The sequence below is a fragment of the Typopeltis vanoorti genome, chromosome 6 (assembly GCF_054136105.1).
Source record: "Typopeltis vanoorti isolate ZY-2024b chromosome 6, IOZ_Tvanoo_1.0, whole genome shotgun sequence".
Taxonomy (NCBI): domain Eukaryota; kingdom Metazoa; phylum Arthropoda; class Arachnida; order Uropygi; family Thelyphonidae; genus Typopeltis; species Typopeltis vanoorti.
This window is the reverse complement of record NC_143554.1, coordinates 115,929,619-115,955,992: the sequence shown is the minus strand read 5'-3', so window position 1 is coordinate 115,955,992 and position 26,374 is coordinate 115,929,619. Positions and strand designations below refer to the sequence as shown.

The 26,374-nt window shown below is 35.3% G+C and overlaps 1 protein-coding gene and 2 pseudogenes across 1 annotated transcript in view; 2 read left to right on the top strand and 1 right to left on the bottom strand.

The window, feature by feature from the left end:
• LOC150105840 (tumor protein p53-inducible protein 11-like) overlaps positions 1–26,374 on the top strand; it is a 223,458-nt gene that overhangs the window by 71,347 nt on the left and 125,737 nt on the right. The gene's annotated exons all lie outside the window — the stretch shown is intronic.
• Positions 20,239–20,365, bottom strand: LOC150105842 (U4 spliceosomal RNA; annotated as a pseudogene).
• On the top strand, positions 21,856–22,019 carry LOC150105841 (U2 spliceosomal RNA; annotated as a pseudogene).

Here is a 26,374-nt window from a genome sequence, read left to right as displayed (position 1 = left end):
TCAGAAATGTTAATCTAAATTTTACCGATTTGTAATGCATGCAAATACGTATTTAAGATATGCAATTATTCAGTGATCCTAGATCTGGTGTCACTAATTAGACTTAAATAATTCTAAATATCTGCCAAGTGTAAGCTCTGAGGAGCGACTGTGTTACAGATTACAATTCCAACGCGCATAAAAAATCACGACGCTGTTAGTTATGCAACTATCGATTAATCCTTTTCTGTCTGTTGTTGAATAATTGCTTATGCCTTTAAACTTGAAATGCAGTCATGAATAATGAAACCATTGCCACTGTACACAGTGAGCAATTATAATGTCAGAGGTACAATGCAACGTAATATAAAACAAATCTGTTTTCTAGTCAATTGAAGCAAGTGAATTAAATAGTCGTTTCCGATATCACAAGTATTATGCGAACAATAAATAGAAAGCTCCTTAATTGACGAATAGATAAAGATATTTTTTTCATTGGTCAGTTTTGGACTATTTGGTCCGTTTAGAAACTTGTATAGGAGATGAACTTCTGAAACAAGAACATCTTTGACATGGAAAAAGCTTATGACACAGCCTGGATATATCGTATATTAAAAGACCTCGATAAACTGCAAAACTATTTTTGTCGACTCTAATTCCGAACGAAAAGATGCCAGTTTGAATGGTTATAAACCTAAGCCGACTTTTCAAACATTTATTTTCATAAATGAGAAATATTCCACTAAATACAGATTTTATTGTATATAAACTGAATGGAATTCTTGGCATTTTATCTACAGCTATTCCATCTAGCTACAGACAATTCCGGCTATAAACATAGACAACTTTCCCAGAATTATACAAATGCAATTAAAAGGAGTGAATGCATACAACTGTAGTATTTGAATGGGTTTAGTTTCACGGCTTATAACAAACTAGTGGAGATTATTACTTCCATTATTACTTATCAAGTAATAATGGAAGTGGCTCGCAATAATAACGGCGTGCTTTACGATAAATTTGTACAATAGAAAGTGGCAGGTGGAAGGAATTATAGATCCTTCATTCTATTACAGCTAACTTGGGCGGTAATTATGAAAGCACTTCGTTTCTCTGTCTTATTTCTAAGTCAATATTCTATCATCCCTAAGGTGTTACAGTAATTCCCAGTCACACTCCGATTCCTCTCAGGAAAACGGATGTTAAGGCAATGTTTATATGGTTGCGTTGCTTGCTTAAGTAGTCCAATGATGTATTATTGATCCAATTGTTAATTATTCCTGAATATGCAAGACTCGCTCATTATTCAATTCTCGCTGCTAATGAAACGCATAATATTGCTAGTAGAGGGCATCGAGTTCATCGAAGTCAGTGCAACTGTGTTCAGGATAAAATGACTGCTAGAAGGGGAAACTGACGGAGTTTTAAAACAAGCAGACGTTGTGATAGGATGCCATGCTTCAGGCTTATCTGTTCTGCAAATTGTTGACACATTAGGCCATCCCATGTCAAAAACCAGTGATACCATACTGAGATGGAAGCGCAGGAGTCAACTACAAGTGTTACGTGCAGTGGACGACCCACCACACACACATACACCCTGAAAGTGACTTTATGGTATTACAAAGGATCATGTATAAAAACTGCAGAGTTCCGGGCATCGACTGGAACACGAATCTGCACAAAAACATTCACAACCGAAGCTCACAACATGGGTTTCCATGGTAGGACTGCAACATGCAAACCTCACATTAACCAAACCAACATGCAGCGTCGTCTTCAGCAATGTAAAGAGTGTGTACAGCGGGATATGGATGCTTGGAAAGCTGGTGTTACGAGAGAGAGGAATCACGCTACATCCTCTACGAGCAGACGCCAACTATGAAATTCGGAATTGGTGATGTGGTAGTATGGTCCTGTTTTTTTTCCCTGATTTGGCCTCGGTTCTCTGTTTTGGCGCCACGAACACTTAACTAAAAGGTATGTGAACATTCTAGACAATGCAATACGTCCTACTTTGTGGCATTTCTACGGAACTGACCATTGTCTCTTTCAACAAGACAACGCACCGTGTCATAAGGTTGTTGCTGTAACTGTGGTTTGTGGACATGAACGTCACCATACTAAACTGGCCCCCACAACGCCCTGATCTTAGCCCTATTGAACATCCGTGGAATGAACTGGAGCGTCGAGTGAGGTCGAGGGATGTTCACCCCGCAACAGTCCACGACCTCATTATATACCTACTGGAAGAATGGTCCAAACTTCCCATTGATCACTATCGTTCGCTTGTGGAAAGTATGTCCCATAGAATTGCTGCAGTCATCGTAACTTTGGATATAAAGTGAGAAATCATGATCGGCTGGGGTTTCCCTATGTGTTGCAGCAAGTGTCCCATGTATTTAAGATGTATTTAGGATACAGATTCGTTCATGCCATTTGCTTTCCCAGTGGTATGCAAGTGACCATTAGTTCAGTCTAGAAAACGTTATTGTTTTTGCAAAATCGAAAAACTGTCTGATATATAAATGGTTGACGACAATTCTGCCGATGGAATATTTCGTAACCAACCAAGAATCAAATGATCTTGCGAGGAATCCGAATGCGTCAGCAAAATATACAATTTTTTTTTTTTTCCTTTGAGGGGTGACTTTACGTTTTGCTTTTCACATTCTACCTTTGTGAACTTCGAAACGTTTTCTTACCAATGCTCAAATTTAAATTCAGTTGAATAATAATAATAAAAAAAAAGTGTTACCGCTTTAAAATAACAATGGTGATGGTTTCCCGTATTTAAAAAAAAGTTCTTAAGAATAGCCGATGCCAAAAAATTAAAGGCCTTTTTATTTAAAAACAAAATAAAAAAAAGTTACTTTGTGGAATAATCTGACATTAGCAGACGATTTTTCTTAGATTAGCAGCCGATTCGGAATTTAGCAGAAGATTTTAACTTAGCAGACGATTCCGTTCGGTGTTTATAAATAAACAATAAATAAACAAACGATATAAAGAATTTAGCAGACGACTTTATCTAATCGTTCCATGAAGATAAACAAAATAAACAAGATTTTACCTCCGTAAAACGCATGACCGCTTTTAAAATCGAAATAGTATAACTATGATCAGATAAAGAAATAGCACGCATTGATGTGTTGTTAAATTTGATACCTTTTCGCTATAAATGTCACACGAGTTTAGTAATAATCATGACGAAATCCATGCATCATTCATTTACAGAAAAATTGACGTTACCAACATGGCTTTTCATCGATCGCTTTGTTTACGCCAAAGCCATAAATCACGCAGCAAACAAAAATTAAAATAACCACGGACGAAACGCGAGACATAAGCTTTGTTCTAATGTTGGTGAATGCCTAACTCGATAGGATATGACTTGATTTATGTGTTTTCTGACCAGTTTTCTGTTTTAGAAGATCTAGTTTAATATTAGCAATAGTTCTGTTAGACAATGAGGAAAAAGTCAAACGAAAGGCGGATGAATAATGACTATTAGATTCGTATCTGTCAGGATACAAATTGGACCGAAATAGTATTTCGCCAACTCGTTTTTTTTTTTTTTTATACTTTGAGGATAATATTTTTTATCCTCATCTGAAATATGAATATAAATAATGAATATAAAATGAATAAATAAATTTATTTAATAAATAAAATTAAAATAAAATAAATTAAAAATAAAATAAATAATAAATAAAATAAATTAAAAATAAAATAAATTAAAAATAAAATAAATAATAAATAAATATTAAAAATTAATTAATTAATAAAAATAAAAATTAATATAATTATGAATAACTATCTTATGAAACAAATATTTTAAAATAAATATATAGATATAATCATGTATATAAGTCTTAAGTTTCCGAAGTGGTGTGTAGTGTTGGTATCCCCCCCCTCCGTTCTCAGTGAGGAGGCGCAAAACAAAGGATTGAATAATAATAAGCCTATTAAAAAATGAAATAAATATCTAAAAATTCGGCCATATTAACTAAGTTTAAAAAATCTCAAATATGTCAAGGTATACATTATTGATAGAGATCTACCACATGTAAAATTGCCTTATCCTTATAGTCCTTATAAGGACTGGCTTAAAGGGGCGAAGCAAGAATGCCTTTCATCTTCCCCGTTATCTATAGAGGACAGTGTAGGGATAAGGTGTTATTGAGCTATATATATAAAGATATAAAGATCTGATCATGGCAGGAGGGTAACAGCAATAGCCGATCCTCAGTTAGAACTTCATTGGCTACAGCATTGCCATCAATTACCCTCCAAGGGTATTAATCACTGCATCTCCTTTTTTTTTTTTTTTTTTTTTTTTTTTTGCAAATAACTACTTTTTTAATATAAATTCTATAGTAAAAGATAAATGGTGTAGTAACATAATCTAGAAAATTCTGATTTTTTTTGTTAATTTATTTAATAAGAAATTTTATTCTATAAAAAACTATTGTTTATATATATATATATATATATATATATATATATTTTTTTTTTTTTTTTTTTCATATATATATATATTTTCCATATATGAAAATTTGAAGATTAATGTTTTAGATAATATTTGGAGATTCGTTTTTACACAGACATATGCCAGTTTAATAGCAGTTAAATAAATTGATTAATTATAACTTTCATCACTGAATTATGTGCGCAAGCGGTAGTAAATCCTTGATTCTGAGAAATACATTCCTCTTTTCTCATCTCTAGGGCGATCTTCTACTTACGTCGGGCTCATTTTTCTTATCGCCATTACTCATCTCAATGACCGTTCTGACTTCCCTCTTAGCGAAATAGCTTTCTAAACACTCCTGAGCGTAATCCCTTCAATAGGCGAGTCTTCCCTAATCCTCCTATTGCTCCACGTTCAAATTCTGTACATTCCGTTTGCAATTGAAATGTGCATATAAATACCCGAATGACGTAACAATAGAGCTGCTGATACCTGCTAGTGGTTGCTATGGCAATCACGTACGTAAAAGGGCTTTAGATATCAGGAATAAGCTAGATTTAACTGTACTTATTGGCTGATATCTTATGATGTGAACGAAACGCAGCACGTCTTCCAATACAGTTTGACACGCGCTTAAAATCATAGGCCGTTAGCGATTTCATAAAATATGAAAAGATTTTTTTTTGGAATGAAATCAACCTTTACGAGCAGGTATTTATAGCAGTTTGTCTTGAAACAATTTAAAGACACCAGAGGGCATTGAACTGCTATAAATATCTGCTCGTAAAGGTTGATTTCATTCCAAAAAAAAAAAATCTTTCATCTGAAGAATGTGCATTGTCATTTGTCAACTGTTCAATCATTAAAAACCGACTTTGGTTTTTTTATGTACTAGAAAATCGGGATTTTAATTCAACGTCTCTGAAAAATCGACTGAACTCACACTATTTCAGAAACAATACGGATATTAGGCTTAAAGATCACAAGATGGCGGCACAAGATATTAGAAGAGGACGTTATCAGAGTGTGCTTGTTTGTGTATGGTGCTGATAACTGTACCTGTATGGGAATGCAAATCACCCAATCGGACAAGTCGGGGAGCTTCGAAGGGCCGTTGTAAAATAAATGCTTTTAGGTTATGCTAAAAGAAGAAGTGTATTCAATATCTCAAATTCATATTTGGATTCCGGTAATCACACACACACACACACACACACACACACACACACACACACACACACACACACACACACACACACACACACACACACACACACACACACTACCAGATGCCATTTCATTTAGCTGATAATTTCATTGGGATCAAAACTATCCCAATTGGGCCCTGCATTTGCTATAGCTGGGCTCTCAATAGAAAAATATGATTGACAAGTTGACGTTCATGAATCCGTTGTGATTGAAGATATTAATGGCTTGGTCCAAATGCAATTGAATTTGCCGTTGTGCGTTGTGTTTGAAATGCCAAAAAATATTGTCAACATGCCGCATTTATTTGAGCCTCTCTCTCTCTCTCTCTCTCTCTTTCTCTCTCTCTCTCTCTCTCTCTCTCTCTCTCTCTCTCTCCACGATTAGCTGTTGTCGACGTCAAGCACAAATTGAACAATTCGGAAGATTACTGGAGTGTTAAATGAAAATAATGTTAAACCCAAAAAATTTAAATAAAAAAATAAAAGTAAATAAAACTAAAAAAATATTAAAAAATAAATAATTTAAAAAAAATAAAAAAAAATAAATCAAAATAAAAAAAAGTAAATAAAAATGTAATATAATAAAAATAAATAAATAAAGTAAATCAAAATAAAAATGTAAAATAAAAATAAAAATATAATACAAATAAAATCAAACCTAAATACGTTCCATATCTTGCAAAAAATAAAATAAAAACCAATATGATAATACAGAATTTGCTTGGTATATGGTAATACCTATCTGTCATAGTCGCTCTTTACAATAGTCTTCCGCTGCTCTCCATGCTAAACAGCTATTCGATGTATATTTAGCTTACCTGTAGAGTGAATGTATTGATCGCAAGGCTTTACAAACAACTCACGCAAATCATTAGCCTATTACAAACACGCTACCTATTCGTGCAACAGTTGCGAACTGAGTTATGGACAGTACGAAGGAAAGAATAAACAGAAAGGGAAGTAGCACGAGCTCCTTAAATATGTCGAAAAGAATGCTATTGATATCACAAGGAAGAATCTGAAATTCAAATCCATACTTTATGTTAATAACTCAAGATATTTCCAAAACTATTTTACATATCTTGATGGAAGATGAAACAAAGAATAGATTGGATTTAAATAAATAAATAAATAAAATTATAATTTTTTTTAAACAACCAATTAAATAGAAATGCAAATAAATATAGCTACTAATGTCTTTTTTATTCTGAAAGGAAGTTGTCAGAGGTCTTCCTATTCTAACTGACTTTAGAAAAATAGGTGACACTTCTAGGGCATTTGATCATGTCTGTCATAAAGACTTACTCAGCAAACTTCTATTCTATAGCTAACTTCGCACCATTTGTAATTGGGTAGGCCTTTGACACGATTGAAGATGATTTCCTCTATTCATGTTTTCCCACCAATATTAGAGTATCAAGGCTTTGTACTTTTGCCCACACTCTTCGTTGATAACATGATCGATTTTCTCTCACTAAACTCATATCTTCCTTCCACAAATCTTGAAGTGTTCAAAACATTCCAAGCTTGAAGATCATCTACAGCCATTTCTTTAAATCTCGATCTCCTTGCCATTCTTCGATGATGTGAGGACCAGCTACTCAAGTACTATGAAAACAAAGTCCTATCTCTTTTCCCATAATACAAACACTGACATAATCGAAGAATGGTTCTTCGATGATGTCAGTGTTTTTGATAATACCGGATTTCTCTTCTCGGGACTTGCATTTCTTGTCACATACACATCGCATCCATAGCTTCTTCAGTTCCAAAAAAAAACTAACTAGGTGTCCTCCATCTCAACGGTTCAGTACTAGAAAATTCCAGATTCACCCGACTTAAGAATACTGTTCAAACATTTGGTACGATGCATCAAAAAGACTTCCGTTAATTTCTTGATGCTGCCCAAAAGGACAATCGGCTATCTGATTAGCCCTCATGAATCCTCTTCAAGTGCCGTCTGAAAACGCTACCTTATGCACGTTCTTGGATACTATCTGCAGATTCTACCATCATTCCTTCAGTTTCTTGCCAGCCTACGGTTTATCAACATCCATTGTTCAGCTGCAAACCACCGAACCTTCCTCTTCGTTTCTTTCAATCAATCTACCTCTTATATCCTGGATCAGTTCTCACCACTTAGCGTTGTTCAAGGACTACAATCTTCAATTGCCTAAACATAATAAAATACAGGGTGGCCATAAATTAACTTTCCCTCTTTGGAGGTATCTGTAGCTAAAATTAATACACGGAATGAGACCACATTTTATATTGAGACTTTCGAAGGCATGGAGAGATGAATTCCGCGAAAAAAAAAGTACCAACAGTCACCAATTGGGGAAATTTTGGCGCTGGAGGAGCCAAAACCAGTCAAATATTTGCAGTAAACGCAGGTTAAAAAGGATTATGCAAATTTTACTGTGCGTACGTGGCAGAAGCGCCACCACTTCCACTTAAAAGGGATTGTGAACGTTCAGGCAGTTATTCGAATGACTGACGAATTGTGCTCAATATGAGTCGTACCTTGCCTCAGCGTGCTTTACTTGTTAAGTTGTTTTATCTTCTAAATTCGGGAATTTAGAAGGCTTCATAACCTGCGTACAGGTCCTATGTCAGCTGTAGCACTGAGAGCTATGATTAAGAAGTTTGAAGAAACTAGATCACTATGAGTTAGACCTGGCAGAGAACGGAAAGCAGTGCAAGAAGAGACAGTAACAGACGTTGCTACTGCGGTGTTCGACGACACAGGGACCAGTATTGGTCCAAGAGCTTGTGACATAGCTCGCAAACTTGATATGGCTTATGGTACAGTCTGGAAAATATTACGGAAAATGCTTCACTCCTATCCGTATAAGTTCAGTCGTGTGCAAGCACTAACTACAGATAGAAATGGAAGATAAAATAGGCAGATAAAATGGAATAAAATTCCATTTTATCCGCTTGTTTTCGGCACCGCCAGCGCCAAAATTTCCCCTATCGGCGACCTTTGGTACTAAAAAAATTCTCAATATAAAATTTGGTCTCATTCCGTTTATTAGTTTTAGCTACAGATGCCTTCAAAGAGGGAAAGTTATTTTATGGCCACCCTGTATATCAACAATATTTATAAGTTATGCAACCTCTAGTGTGTCGGCATCGATGTGATGCAGTGATAGGATCCAAACAGAGTAATCACGCTCATGATCCGATAAATGAAATACCAATTTTACCGTCTAGTTATTATGCTTATCTCAGTTCTTCTTATAGTAATGGAAAAATCAATGAACATCACTTTCACGCTTATGAGACATTTTCCACTTTCTTTCATTGAATTTAAATAACATTCATAGTTACATTGGTGGTATATATACTGCAACATTCCTCTTTTTCACTTGAGTAATTTTCGACCAATACGTTTTCCAGAATGTTTTCTTAGTTCAAAATCATGATACAAAAGGACTTAGATAAACTATTAAATTACAATCAATAAAGGTAACTTTTGTCTTACTTAAAGTACAAAAGATAGCTTTTTCTTCTTTTGTATTTTAACCACCACACATCGTATTCCTAAGTATGATACAGCTCTTAATGCCGCTGGTGATGATAGCCTCCAAGGACGTCTCTAACTAGTTCTTCCCACCCCACTCCGCCCCGTTTCAAGGTTTTGGCCGTAAAAATTCATTCTGAAGCTAAGTTAATGCATTTCTCCATCTCTTGTGTGGGCTCTTCAGATTTCTTTGCCCCGAGGTTATTAAAATGGAGTCTGCTGTGGATTTGAGAAGGCGCATTATAAGCACGTTTCTATCCATTTTTTCTGATAGCTTTCATTTTATTTCTATGATATTACCTCTGCATCATATAATACAAAATGTCTCAATGGTGTTTAGGATGTTGATTAAAATTTGTGAAGTCCTTTCAAGTTTTGATTCAATCAAAGTGTTAAAATAATTCGAAATGAAAGGAAAAGTAAAGATTGTCTACGGTACATAAGTTGTAAAACCTTGTTTAATTATTGTTCTAATTAATAACGAATTAGAGTAATAGTTTATAATTAGAAAACGCAACTAATTATGATTGATTTCGATTTTCATATTTCTTTTATCTTATAACATCTGTAGTTTTAAATTTTAGGGATAGTTTGATGAAATTTTATGTCAACAGTATTTCATCATTTTTATAATACTTAATCAAAATCACCTGTTAACGACTATAACGTGAATCCACGTTGTTTGTTAGTTAACAAATAAACTCTTATGAAAGAGTTTATTTGTTACTTAGGTATTCAAGTATGCTAAGCACAAAACGACAATCCTGTACGGGTTATTTCTTCCGAAAATATCGTAGAATGTAAAATAGTGTATACTATATAGAGCTTGTGCAAATGAAATCGTTAGGTCACCAATTGCTACTCTTAGTCACTACCGATTGTTGAGTTCATGACTATCAATGATTTTGAAGTCTTCAGGGGTGAGAGCACAGCCGATAACTGTCTCCGTTTAATACTAAACCCTAAGTGGTATTATTTTGAAATACTTTGAATTCAGAGACTGTTATTTGAATTCAATTCAAATTTGAGGTTAAAAACCCAAATCCATGTGTGAAAATTCTACTCACCAGCACCAAGGATCGTCTAACTCGAGCATCAACTGAAGAAAGAGCTAGAAAATATTTTCGAGGTTAGCTAATAGAATCAAATCCGTAACGATTTTTCTTCTGGCAGTCTAACATTATGGAATCAGAAATATTTCCACAAAGATACACTTCCAGCCATAAATGCAAACCCAACTGGACACATATCGATTTTGAAAGCGTGTGTGATCCCACTCACATTGGTATCAATAACACAAGTACCAAGGAGAGATTATTAGGTTAGACAAAAGTTGCCGGAGGACTCGCGTTTGGCTTCAAACGCGAGTTCCTCGGGCAAGATAGTAGTCTTACACTAGGCAAAGAGAATCGTCCTATGACCTAAAGACGTCCACAAATATTATATAACAGTAAGAAAATGGCCGCTAGTCTACTACTTGCAACGAAAAGGCGTCATCCCATCAGATTATTCCAGTTGAAAGGCATCGTCGCTATCGACTGCACTACTGAAATGCTTCTTGAAATAACCGAATTAATTTTTTCCCTAAGGGGAGGGCTTTTCTCTTTTTATCATTATTATTATTTGAAGGAGCTTAGATATTACAACTTTAGTACATAATAGTTAGTGGTTTATGTCTATCTCATCTCTTCAGATTCGGATAAGTTGAGGTTGTACAGTGCTACCTTTATGGACATTTACAGGGGTTGGACAAAATAATTGAACAATTGTTATACAACATATTTTTTTTATTATTAATAAGAATCCTTTTCTAGCGAACATTAGCTATTTTGAATGTGACATTCTCCTTTTTCATATCTTTGAATCAATATTTCGTTTTCTACAGCGGCACGTGTTTTAATCTACCATTTAGTTGGTATTGTAAGTTCAATGATTTTAGAAAATCCTAACTGCATCTTTAGAAGCTCTTTAAAGACTTCGCAACATGAATATCTCATTTATTTGCTAGCTAATGATATCACCAAATATCTGAAATTCTAATAACACTGACTGCATCAGAAGACTAAAAAACTACGTCTTTTAAAAGTGATTGATTCAGTTTATATGCCTCGAGAAATAACCTATAATTGATCTCTCGTAATATGTTCAACAATAACAACTGCGCATGCGTACGTGGTGTTATAATAGACGTGCAAATACTTTGGATAATGCATAGTTTTCATTCTCGGTAAAAATAAGTTCCCCTACCACACACACACATACACATATTTTCATACCTGAAATAGACATCGTTGCTATGGTAACAGCCATCTGTTGCTGTTTAATCCGGTAATGTCCAGTGGGATTCGATGTCGGAGGTTGTGGTTTGCTCTCATCTATTTCCTGTGTTTCTTGTTTTGTTATAAGGAACGGAAAACCTTCCATGGGTGACTTGCTCTTTGAAATTAATTGCTTATCGACTTAATTCTACTCCGCATGGCGTCCTCGTATTAGTGTGTCAGAAGATTAATATATATATATATATATTCACCTTGTTTTAGATTAAGTTAATATTTTTCGTGTTATCAATAAAGAAGCACTCAGATGGAAATAATAATAAGCATATATTACTTTATAAGACCTCAAATGCATTCATTTTTTTATAATAAATAATTGAAATTATTTAGTTATAATTTTTTAAAAAGATAAACGTTTTCAAAAATCCTAAATACACCTTTAAATTTTTAATATAAAAATAATACAATAAAAAGGGAAAAAAAATGAAATGGCTAAATGTGATTGTTTTGCTACAATACAATCTTAAGGCATACGTTGAACTCACAAAATTATTATTAACACGGATGTGGCTGTCAATTACAATTTTTCAAATTAAGCTCTTAACTAGGAAACCTGATAATTGAGAGTTGTTAAAAAGGATGGCTTCATATTTGGATTTAATTGTTATTCCCCCCTCCCTCTTTTCTTGAGGGTGGGATGGAGTTGTAAAGCGAACGAGTACGCACTTAATCCTTCGGACGACAGGGAATTAGAATTGCCACGAAAGCCTAATTTAGGTCACCATTAATAATAAAACCTATCGCTGATTTATGTTCCGGAGTTACTCGCTGTGTTTACGTTGAAATCCTAGCGGACTGAGTTGTGTCGCTACTTTAGTGAACCCCATGAGACTCTCTTGAAGGAAATGCGCTAGAGCACGCACGAACCGGACACTCTCCGTGCTTTCTCTTTGAGACATTTCCCAGCAGGATGAGATCAAACACACACACACGACCTGATCATCCCTGGCGGTAACATGAAACCACCATGTTGACTTTTCTTGTTCTTTCCCATCCCTACCCTTTCTATTCTGTTTTTCACTGCTCATCGGGGAGCAAAACACACAACTAGAATTTTACGTTAAGAAGGCATGGGGATTTTTATCCTCCAGCCATCTAGCAAAGGAAATTGTGATAAGAATTTTTTTATTCGTTTTTAAAGTTTTGACATATTCCAAAGTAAATTCAAATATACGATGGAAGCTAACAAGTTATCTACTTTAAAGTAAATACGAAAAAAAAAAAAAAAAAAAACTGTCGATGCGATCCCAGTTATGAACTCGATGAATTACCCTGTTACAACCAAATAATTTGGCTTTATATAAATCTAATTAAGGCCTACAGTATTTAATACCATCTGCATAACTTCGTTTGTCTGTTAATTGCCTGTGTATATTTGTTTTTCGAGATAAAGCCCTATCTTTGTATGAAACAGGCTAATTTCTTCGTGTATTTTAGTATGATGACAGCAATATTTATTGATCGTCAACGAGAAACATGCGTTTTATTTTCTCTTTTCTTTCCAAACCAGAAGTTTTTATTCTTGTATTTTGGAGCAGATCGTTTATTTCCTTCTGTCCAATCAAATGATGTTTTGACTTCCTAATAAATATTTTCATTTTATGCGGATGACTGCCTATCCAACCGGAAGCGGAAGTTTCGTCACTCATTGCAGATTTTGCAGTGATTTAGAGAACAGGAACTGCAAGATCGATATAGTGGTCTAATGGCTGATTCTATGTTTGGATACTTTATCAACTATTTGTTATTCATTGCAAATCAGGATACAGTATAAAATAATAAAATCCTTGCCGTATTATTGTTTTAATGAAAAGCGGAACACGGCGTTCATGGAAAATAGATATGCAACTCGTGGCAAAGGTGGCGCAATTCGCATGCTATCAGTACGGACATTTTTGTTTTAAATTTATTTTTTTTTATAAAATCTCAAATAATTCTTATGGTAGTTTTCTATAAAATTAATTTTAATTTCATTTAAATTAAATTGTATATAAACATTTTTATATATTTTCACGCCATTTTATTTCTCTGATAAATAGGATAGAAGTGGAATCAATTTTTTTTTTTTTTTTTTTCCAACGAATTATCTGAATAACTAGGGAATACTAAAAAGTCCTTTTCAGGACTTCCAGGGTAACAATTAGCAATGCTGAACCAAGGAAGTAAACTGAGGTTCGGCTGTTGCTGTTATCCTGGGTGTGAGTTTTTGAGTTCGCTCCCTTGGGGGTTTTTGCCTTAAGGGAGCACCTTGAGTCTCCGGGGAAGGTGTTCTCCGGCAGGGCCCGCTGAGGGGTTCTTGTCGGTGAATTATTTTCCTCGGAATTTGAGCGGTTCTGCTCAGGAGTCGGGGAGCCCATCGGGGTGCTAGGATGGGGCGGCCGACACTGAGTGGAACCAACGCTGAGCGGTTCTGCTTAAACGGGGAGCCCGTCGGGGTGCAAGGACGGGGCGGCCGTCAATGAGTGGAACCAACGCTGAGACATGGACGGTCTTTCGCCCACTATGGAGTGGCCTAGAGATCGTCCGATTTTTTGAGATTTTACCCTTTACTTACTAATCAGGGTAACAATTAGCAATGCTGAACCGAGGAAGTAAACTGAGGTTTGGCTGTTGCTGTTATCCTGGGTGATGAGTTTTTGAGTTCGCTCCCTTAGGGTTTTTGCCTTAAGGGAGCACTTTGAGTCTCCGGGGAAGGTGTTCTCCGGCACGGCCCGCTGAGGGGTTCTTGCGGTGAATTATTTTCCTCGGAATTTGAGCGGTTCTGCTCAGTGGTCGGGGAGCCCGTCACTGAATGGAACCAACGCTGAGATATGGACGGTCTTTCGCCCACTATGGAGTGGCCTAGAGATCGTTCGATTTTTTGAGATTTTACCCTTTACTTACTAATCAGGGTAACAATTAGCAATGCTGAACCAAGGAAGTTAACTGAGGTTCGGTTGTTGTGGTTATCCTGGGTGATGAGTTTTTGAGTTCGCTCCCTTAGGGTTTTTGCCTTAAGGGAGCACTTTGAGTCTCCGGGGAAGGTGTTCTCCGACACGGCCCGCTGAGGGGTTCTTGTCGGTGAATTATTTTCATCGGAATTTGAGCGGTTCTGCTCAGTGGTCGGGGAGCCCGTCACTGAGTGGAACCAACGCTGAGATGTGGACGGTCTTTCGCCCACTATGGAGTGGCCTAGAGATCGTCCGATTTTTTGAGATTTTACCCTTTACTTACTAATCAGGACTTCCAGGGTAACAATTAGCAATGCTGAACCAAGGAAGTTAACTGAGGTTCGGCTGTTGCTGTTATCCTGGGTGATGAGTTTTTGAGTTCGCTCTCTTAAGAAACCTTAAGGGAGCACTTTGAGTCTCCGGTGAAGCTGTTCTCCGGCACGGCCCGCTGAGGGGTTTTTGCCGGTGAATTATTTTCCTCGGAATTTGAGCGGTTCTGCTCAGTGGTCGGGGAGCCCGTCACTGGGTGGAACCAACACTGAGATATGGACGGTCTTTCGCCCACTATGGAGTGGCCTAGAGAATCGTCCGTTTTTTTGAGATTTTACCCTTTACTTACTAATCAGGACTTCCAGGGTAACGAATGGCAATGCTGAACCAATGAAGTTTAACTGAGGTTCGGCTGTTGCTGTTACCCTGATGAGTTTCGAGAGTTCGCTCTCTTAGGGTTTTTGCCTTAAGGGAGCAATCTGAGTCTCTCGGGAAAGTGTTCTCCGGCACGGCCCGCCTGAGGGGTTCTTGTCGGTGAATTATTTTCTTCGCAATGAGCGGTTCTGCTCGGTGGTCGAGTTTCACTGAGTGGAACCAACGCGGAGATTTGGACGGTCTTTAGCCCACGAATGAGTGGCCTAGAGATCGTCTGATTTTTTTAGATTTTACCCCTTTACTTAAACACAGGATTTCCAGGGTAACAAATGGCAATGCTGTAGCCAATGAAGTTTTAACTGAGGCTCGGCTATTACCGTTACCCAGCAATGACTAGAGCATTTTAGCTCAATAACACTCCATCCACACAGATTTTCTTCATTCAGATGACGGGATAAAGAATCAAGGACTCAGTCCATCACCCAATTCTTTTAAGAACTTAAGAACGAATTATCTGTATGCTGCACAAATAGCTTCGACTATTGTGATGAGTTGTTTCAATGATTTGATTAGCGCAGTGTTTCGTAGGCTTTGGAAAAATTAAACTCCTCATCGAAAAAAAAAATATATAGAGAGAGAGAGAGAGCCTGTGTAGCTCAGCGGATGTGGCGTTTGCACACCGCCGCACGAAGGAAGACTTGGTTTCGAGTCTAGTCGGCGACTAGAGGAAATTTTTCTAAGCCTTTTTTCGACCGGTTCCCGAGTTAGTCGATCTCTGGCATGGGCAAGCAGGTTTTTCCTCCCGGAAACTCGGGTTTTTCGTCCTGTAAACTCAAGAAAATCGACCGTAGAACCCATATTATTCATTATTTCAGACATTAAATATATTGTGTTAGGGTTAGGGACCACGAGATGGCGGCACATTTGAGCCGTCTCTCTTCACTGTGTACTGCTTAATTAGTGATAGCTTTCGGCCATCTGTCTCTGATTGGGTACCAGTGGAGATTGAACTGCCCACTCAGTCTCCAAAAGTTAGATAGGGCTAAATGGCCTCGCCTACTCCCGTATACGGAATAAAAAGGCGTTAGCTGATTTCTTTTATATATATATATATAATATTTCACCGTATCCATCGAAAAAAAATATAATATATATTATTATAATATAATATATATAATATATAATATTTCACTGCCCCATCGAAAAAAAATATATAATATATATATTATTATAATATAATATTTATTCTCTGAATATATAATATATATTATTATAATATAATATTTATTCTCTGAATATTTCACGGCCCCCATCGAAAAAAATGCTAATACAGACATATATTATTATAATATTTATTCTCAGAATATAAATTGTGTTTATATTCAATACACACCAAGCGTATTTCTTTCCCGAGCATCGCCGCACCTGTGTACCCTAGCAATGAAACGTTAATTTAAAGCGCGAAAAACTTGGCCCTTTTTAATCCTTCGGAAATCGCAGCTTATCTGACAGATACATGCAAATTGTTTATATAAACTTGGCCCTTTTTAATCCTTCGGAAATCGCAGCTTATCTGACAGATACATGCAAATTGTTTATATAAACTTGGCCCTTTTTAATCCTTCGGAAATCGCAGCTTATCTGACAGATACATGCAAATTGTTTATATAAACTTGGCCCTTTTTAATCCTTCGAAAATCGCAGCTGATCTGACAGATACATGCAAATTGTTTATATAAATATTCTTACACATATCCAATGTATAGCTTGGAGGTCATGAGAACTGTGCATGCACATATTACGAATGATATTCCACACTGTTTATTCAGTCAGTTTTGGTTTAACATGTGTTATGTAAAGATTTGTGATATTTAATTGTAATAGTAATTTTTACATTTTATTGTAATTGTAATGTTAAATAATTGTAATATAAAATTTAATTTGTGATAGTAAATTGTATCTGAGAGATACCGCGACCTCCGATGTCGGTATAGTATTGTTTAGCTTTTTTCTTTGTTTCTTTGTTCAATAATTTCTAGATTGTAACTGAAAATAAATAAACCATCATGTATTATATTTGCAGTGTTTTTTTTTTCTTCTAAATTTTATTGTTTTAGTACATAATAGTAATGAATTATCTCTCAGATACACGCGACCTACGCTGCAATTTTTTCGAGTGCGACCTCCGCAGGGTTAAACGAGCACCAGATTTTGCGTTTGTAAACTTTTTTTTTTTTTTTGTGCTTCTTATTAATATCTTTGAAATGAAACTTATACGAATAAGCATATATTTACTAATATTCATTAAGTGCCGAAATACGCAGGAAGCAAAATTTGAACCAACACCAATGTGTGAATTTGTTCATTAAAATATAAAAAAGTAACAAAAAAGAAATAATAAAAATTAAATACGTTTCTTTTAAGATAAAAAAAATCTATTTAGTCTTAAAACATTTTAAATTTGTTTTCGTTATTTCACGCCCCCCCTCCCCCTTCAACAAAACTAACGGCCTCTAATGGGACTTCGGCTCACAGTTTGGGAAGCGCTGGATTAGAGTATAGTTTTATGTAAATTATGAAATCATCTTACACAAATGAACGAGAATTTTCATTATTTTGTCACTTTGTCTACAAACATTTTTCATAGTGGGAAATATTTAATAAGATTCGGCAGTGACAGACCGTTAGAAATCAAACGGAGTTCTTTATAAAAACGAAAGGGGAATTGAAGCAGAGGTAATTTAAAAGCACAAGCGAAACTCAGGTAAGGTATAGAAGACAGCTCTAGTTATTGATTATGCCTCTGTGACGAGTAATTTGAAATGTATGTCGTGTCTGGATATTTTACGTGGGTGAGATGTATCCAGTTCACTGGGCATAGCAGATGGCATAGTTTGAAGTGGAGAAAAACGAATAGAGTCGAATGAAATGGAAAAAAAACTCTGTGTTTCTTTCTAAAGATAGTGTATTTCTTCCTGTTTTTATTAACTATTGATCGTAGAGACTATCGCGTTACAAATGGAATGTTTACTGGTTTAAAACTGTACTTTAGGACCATTAGAAGAGATCCATGATACGTTATAGAAACCATCTTTAAGAAAGCGAAGAACTATTCTTAATGAATTGTCTTTTTTTCCTTTTTTTTTTTTAAAGGAATGTTTACTCCTTTCCAAATTGACAGAATGTCTTCTAATACACCATTTTTCTTTTTCGTGTCAATTTTTCAGAGTACTTTGGGTTTGCCATGTACATATGGGCTAACATACATAGCCGAGCGCGGCTACTTGCTTCCCTAAATCGATATCCAACTGTGACTTAGCCTTGCGGTTATCTCTTTCCCATCTCCGAATCAATGTTGGTGAGAAAGACGCAGTGAAACGAATGATTTCAAGATTTTAAAGCAGGCGCGCAGATGTAGTCGAAAACGCTAGCAACTAGTGCATTAAAAGCGAAGCAGTTTTTGTCATGGTTTATACTTTTCACTGTACTTGATAATATGTCAGGTACAGAGGTACAGAATATAACATATCCCTTACATAAATTACAATAAGAGGGTGTTGATATCATCATGCACATATTTAAGATCAAATCTGACTCAATCTTCATTAAAATTTAAAAATAATCGTATTTTAAAATATCTCTCATTAATATGTCGGAAGTTAAATCTGAAAAAAAAATTCAATAATTTTTAATCAGTAGTTTATAAAATAAAACTCATGATTAATTATTACAAATATTTAAAAAATGAAAGAAACATTTTTCAGGAATGTTACATTACGACATCGGAAAAAAACAAAACAAAACAAAACAAATCCTCTAGCACTGGCAGAAAGCCAACGAGCATGCGAATCAAACTATGAAATCTTTAAAAATTAAAGAATATACTAGATTTCTTGTCAAGGTTGTGGTATTCTTCATAAATATCGTAAGAGATAAGCTTTTCCCCAGACTTTTATGAATGACTGTTTATTTTATTTATTTTTATTTTCATTGCTATTTTCGTCAACGTAAGAGTATAAAATTAATAATTCAAAAATATAATTTAGAGATATCATTTATTAAATAATAAATTATACATTTAAAAATAATGTTTTATATATCATAAATACGTATGAATTTGCAAAAAATGATCTTTTGGTAAGTTCAAGAAACAAAACAGTTTATATATTTGGTTATTTTATAAATATTTGGTAAGTTCAAATATATAATATATTTTATAAATATATTCAGTATCAGTTCCTGAAAAACAATTTTGATGCATCTCAGAAACAATCCTATAGTTCTTAAAAGAACTGCGAGAGGGAGACTGAGTCCTTGACTCTTTATCCCGTCATCTGAATGAAGAAAATCTGTGTGGATGTAGTGTTATTGAGCTAAAAGCTCTAGTCATAGCTGGGTAACAGCAATAGCCCAGCCTCAATTAAAACATCATTGGCTGCAGCCAATGAAGTTACCATTCATTACCTTAGAAATCCTATTGGCTGCAGCCAATGAAGTTACCATTCATTACTTTAGAAATCCTAAAAAGAACTTTTCTCAAACTACGACATGAATCTCGACGAATTCATATCTCGTAGATTTATTTTATTTTTTTCTGTATACAATCAAAATTTATTATTTATCAAAGTTTATGTATTCTCTAAAAAGGTGTTTAAAATTACCTGAATAGAAAATATGAGAAAGCAAAGATTTTTGAAAAATCTTGTAACTGTTTATATATAATTAAAGATATAATAAAACTTATATATCACATAAATGAATATGGAATTTACAAATAGTTTGCTGTGGTTTCGTAGACCTATTATGTTCTTAAAAGAACTGGGAGATGAACTGAGTCCTTGACTCTTTATCCCGTCATCTGAATTAAGAAAATCTGTGTGGGTGGGGTGGGGTGTTATTGAGCTAAAAGCTCTAGTCATGGTTGGGTAACGGCAATAGCCGAGCTTATTTAAAGGTAAAGGCGTGTCTAAAAATTCAGATGATCCCTAGGCCACTCAATCGTGGGCGAAAGATCGTCCATCGCAGCGGTGGCTCCACTCAGTAATAGCCTTCTACCTACCACCGCCAAGCAGAACCGCTCAAATTCCGAAGAAAAGCATTCACCGACAAAGCCCCTCAGCTGGCCGTGCCGGAAAACACCATCCCCGGAGACTCAAATTGCTCCCTTAAGGCAAAAACCTTAAGAGAGCGTACCCATATTAGCAATATTAGCAATAGCCGAGCCTCAGTTAAACTTCATTGGCTAAAGCATTGCTATTCGTTATGAATATGAAACAATGCTAATTATAAGCGAAATGATAAATGATTAAAAAAGGTGTTTAAAATTACCTGAATAGAAAATATGAGAAAGCAAAGATTTTTGAAAAATCTTGTAACTCTTTATATATAATTAAAGATATAATAAAACTTATATATCACATAAATGAATATAGAATTTACAAATAGTTTGCTGTGGTTCCGTAGACCTATTATGAATATGAAACAATGCTAATTATAAGCGAAGTGATAAATGATTAGCACCACGCGAAGGACACATTTAATCATGTGACCAATTAAGAATATACGTCAGAATTTTTTGGAGGATCATTAAAATCAGAATACGAATAATGTTGTTTTCATACTTGTTTTCACGTGTGAGGAACATTACTTTTTTAAAAACTTTTTTTTATATAATGAGCTGTAATATTCTTAAGCTAATAGACAAATCAATAATAATAATCAGCCTTACATAGATAATTTTAGGATAATGCTGTTAGTTACTTTGTATGTATTTTTGTATGTAAATTGCCTTTTTTTTTTCACATATTAATCTATTCCTAGCATATGAAAAAAAAAACTTTTTTTTATTTCATTCAACAACACATAACGGTAAGAAATATACCTACAACTGCAACAGCGCCACTTTTCGCTTGTGGAAATGATTTCTAACTATTTTTTTCTTCTATTTTTTGCCATTCGCTTGTGCATTTTCTGGTCTATACAGCAGATAAATTTGAATTATAATTAAATTACTAATAATTTAATTATGATAATATATCATGCAAGTAAACAGTGAGCTTTAACCATGAATAACATTTCTTGTTATGCATGTTTACGCCTATACATCATTTCTTCAATATAACAATAAGTTAAATATAGTTTTATAGATAATAACAACTCCAGAGAGTTGTAAAAAAACGCTGAAGTTTTTTTTTTTCATTTTTTTCATATTGCTCTGAAAGAAAACTACTGCATTTGTAAACGATTGTCCGATGAATAATAAATGATGACAATTTAAATACTTCAAATAAAGTAATAAAACAGCGTTATGTGGTAACCTATTTTACATTAATACCGTCGATTAGATATTTTTTTTTCCGCATTTCTAAAGACCAAACATGGAAAAACCTTTTCTGCTCATTTCAAGCTTCCAGGGCACAATAGCGGGCTTACCTACATGAGATTCGAACCTATGAGTTCTTAGTTGAAAAGCAGAAGTACTGTTCCCTTTCCAAAAGATCTGCAAAATAATTATTTAATTAATTAAAAATTTACAATTATTGAAATAAAATAATTTTGTAATAATAATACTAATTAATATATATAGAGATGCTATACATTTTTAATATTATACATTTTCTAAAAGTATTATAAATACCACACCTTTTAAAAATATAAATCTTTTTAATCCTTATTTCATTTACTCGCATTTATTCGGTAAGGCTTTACTTTCTTTTCCCTCTAGTACCAAGAAGCTTTTGAGAAATACGATTAATTTCTATGTCCTCGGCCTTTTGGCTAAGATAAGATCTAGTATCTGTTCTTACCGACTTAACAGGCTAAGAGCAAATTGTAGTGTCTGTTCGTAACCGTTGATATCGGTACGAGTCCTATCGGGGCTCACGATATATTTATTTAACCGGAAATTTGCAGATATTCCTAAACCCCGGACCGGGGCAATAATAAACACTCGGTGGTGGAAATAGTGTTAGGGCCCCCCCTCCAATATTCCAACGATGTCATCTGTTGGTCCTCGCGTCCGAACCCTCGGCCTTGAGGTGGATACGTCAACGCCAGTTAGGGCAAGAGCTCTCATGGACCATGTAGGAGCCGAAAATATATTCGGGTTCACTCCTTATGGCGGCGGAAGATACCAGGTAGTCACCAAGAACATTGCTTCCAGGAATAAGATACTTGGCAGTTTTGAATGTGGAGGTAAAACAATTTCTCCATTCATGGTGGGGAGTACCCTTAAAGTTAAAAGAAGCGGAGAATGAAGACATCATTCGGAGCGTGTTCTCGAAGTGGGGCAATGTAAAAGCCCTATCTAACTTTTGGAGACTGAGTGGGCAGTTCAATCTCCACTGGTACCAATCAGAGATAGATGACCCAAGGCTATCACTAATTAAGCGGTACTCAGTGAAGAGAGACGGCTCAAATGTGCCGTCATCTTGGGGCAGACTGCCCTAAAATCAAATGCAAAAATTGTCTGAAATAATGTGGGTTCTACGGTCGATTTTCTTGAGTTTACAGGACGAAAAACCCGAGTTTCCGGGAGGAAAAACCTGCTTGCCCGTGCCAGAGATCGACTAACTCGGGAACCGGTCGAAAAAAGGCTTAGAAAAATTTCCTCTAGTCGCCGACTAGACTCGAAACCAAGTCTTCCTTCGTGCGGCCAAGCGCCGTGGTTGGTAAACGCCACATCCACTGAGCTACACAGGCTCTTATTATTATTATAAGAAGCTTAAATAAAATTGATGACTCTCTTGTAGTGAGAGGAATACATCGTATATGCTGATAACATTGTCGGAACCCCTTCGGGATTCCGATTCAGTTTGCATCTTCTTCGGCGTGCTCAGTGGTCTTTGCGCAAACCCAGGCAAAACGAAAATCAAAAGATTTTAAAAATTCGGCACTGCCAATCTTCCTGGTTTGATACCATTAAATGGGCCAGTAACAATATTAGGAATTACTTTCCTTGCGAGCCCTGTCGTGACCAACTCACTCCCCTATAAACCAAATTATTTCTCTTTCAACGGTGAAGCAATACTCATCAAAACAATCGTAATACCAATGCTGTTACACACAATCAATTTAACAAACATCACAGATGCACAAGATAGTTATTTACAGGCTTCTTCATTGACTTCTTCTGCAGCCACAGGATACACGAGGTACTGAGGGCTTTTCTCGATCTATTCCTGAAATATTCCTATTTCACTAACACTATTCGAACCATACGGAAAGCATTGGCATCAAATCACCTATCTGGCAAAATATTCAAATACTTTAGTGGATATATTTCCTACCCTGTTTAGGAATCTCTGGCCATGCTGAATCATGTGTGGGAATGGTGCCAGAATGGTACTATACGAAATGTAAAACACTGAAAAGATTTGTTACAGATGGGTTTCGGGTGCTTCAGCTTAGCCCAAACCAACTGTATTGGAAAGTTTCGATTTCTTTGATTTTGAAACGCCTGATCTGGATACGATTGAAGAGGTGCTTTTTTTTTTTTTTTTTTTTTTTTTTTACAAATATCAAAAACAGCTGGGGATAACCTTTTCACTGGGATTTGGCTTGGAGAATCGCGCTTACGATTGAATCCGGTGAAACTAGTGAAATCACAATATCATCCTCCTTTTTGCGAAATATGCCATGCAAGTGAAACTGTAGGGGAACTTCTTCTTCCAGTGCAGCGCATTTGGCGAAGGCTGGCTGAAGTGCTTACGATCCCGTGGCCCACTTTCTCTGAGGTGGTGCTATTGAAGTTCCCCCCCCCCACACACACACACACTCCGGTGATGAAATCTGTCATCGAATTAGGTACTGCTTCTGCGCGTATCTTCCTCGATTCCTGGGAGCAGGAAAGATACCTCTTGGAAGAAGAACGGTTCCTAAGTATGGGCCATATGTCAGATTACACAGGGGAGAATCAAAGCGTGCCTAATTATACAGTACTGTATTTGTAACATCATTGTTTTTATGACCTTTTAAACTCAGATTTTGTCATTTTAGTCTAATTTCATTTTATTCCAATGTAGGTGGGGGTGGGGGGTTGGCCTTAACAAACCCGGGCTGCGAAGGTCAACATCGAGGCGGTCCTAAGTCATTTTAGGGCGGGATTTCCTCGGCCAGGTCTCCCCAATTTGTTTACTTGCTTTTATCTGTTTATTAGGTTCTACAGGCTTTATACTTCGTATGCTGGTTTCAATAGTATTTTTAATATTCTTTTATCTGTTTACTCTTGTTAGGTTTTTTAATGTATTTTTTTTTCTCTCCCCTTTTTGGGACTTTTCGTTCAAAACCAACCATTTGATATTCTCCAAACTTACCATTTGCATTTGTCAAAAAGTGAGTGACATAGTCAACAAAGATCTCTTGATTGACAGTTTTTGGAGTGGTTATAGGTGATCATTTATTAGAATATGTTCATAATGATAACATCTGAACAACTTATGTTGTGAGACCGTTAATGATAATGATGCTTAATTTATTATTATTATTTTTAAAAATTTTTTATTTTATTTTTTATTTTTGCTGGATCAGTGTAATTTGTTATATCAAATGCTCTCTAGCGTTTGATAAGCAAAATATATTTGATATCAAAGGAGGCAAGTGACGTGTAACAGAAAGAAAAAAAAGTGAACTGAGTGGCACTTGAAGAAGAAAAAAAACTAGTGTTTCCGTTAATAAAAGTAAAAAATGTGTCCTGCACATATTAATAAAAAATAAAATAACACTTTCGGTTAACAATTAATAGAACACTTCGCATAAAATACATATATAGATATTAATTTCACACTTAGCATAATGATATTATAAATAGAATCCAAGTACGGTTCACTTGAACAGAACTAAAGCGAGTCCTTATAAAGACTGGCTTAAAGGGGCGAAGCAAGAATGCTTTTCATCTACCCCGTTATCTGCAGAGGACAGTGTAGGGTGGATTAAGGTGTTATTGAGTTATTAACGCTCTGATCATGGCAAGAGGGTAACAGCAATAGCCAAACCTCAGTTAGAACTTCATTGGCTACAACATTGCCATCCATTACCCTCCAAGAGTATTAATCACCGCATCTCACGGTCGATTTCTAGTCTTGCTAATCCACTAAAGCGAGTCCTTATCCTTATAAGGACTGGCTTAAAGGGGCGAAGCAAGAATGCTTTTCATCTACCCCGTTATCTGCAGAGGACAGTGTAGGGATAAGGTGTTATTGAGCTATTAAAGCTCTGATCATGGCAGGAGGGTAACAACAGTAGCCGAGCCTCAGTTTGAACTTCATTGGCTACAGCATTGCCATCCATTACCCTCCAAGAGTATTAATCACCACCAACCTTTTTTTTTATCACTAAGGCGAGTCTTTCAAGAATGAAATGTCATTATCTGGAAATATAAAAAAGAAAAGGTGTATCTTGATTTAATTTATTTGTAGAAAAAATTTTTTATAGAATTATTCTAGCAAAAATAAATTAATTTAATTTATTTACATTAAATAATAACTTATTAATATTTGCTATCAGGACGTAACATTCGTTATAACAGTACGCAGTATTGGTAACATCAGTACTTACAACTTGGTGTAAGTAATAAACTATAATGGAATCTATTATGGATTTTTATAACTAAATATAGAAAAAAAATATGAAAGTTTAGGAATTTACCGAAGAGCACTACTTAAAGGACACGAGCTCGCATAATCGCCTTTTATTATTACTTAAATTAGGTTTCAATTTACAAAGAGCAATATATTATTTAAACATTATAGTAGAACAGTTTGGAATGAAAATTTCCATAGATAAAACTAAAATCATCGCGTTTTGTGGACAAACTCCAGTTAGAAGCAAAATAGTTATTAATAAAAAAATAATAGAACAGATAAATACTTTCAATTATCTTGGATGTGATATATCATATGAAGGAGAAAAAGACAAAATTTAAAACTTCAAACTTTTTACAGATTATAGGCGTGATAAATAGAACACTCAACCCAAATACAGTATAGTACAAAAAGAAACACGCCTGCAAATATACAATACTTTGGCAGTGCCCACATTATTATATGGCAGTGAAATTTGGGCAATGAAACAAACAAGGAATAAAAACAAGTAAAATGAGATTTTATGAGAAGAGCTGAAAAATACACATTATTAGACCAAAAAAGGAACGAAGACATTTTAAAAGAACTAAAAACAAAATCAATAGAAGAAAAACTAAACAATTCTAAACAAAAATGGATTGAACATGTAAACCGAATGGCCAACACCCGACATCCTAAACAAATACTAAAATATAA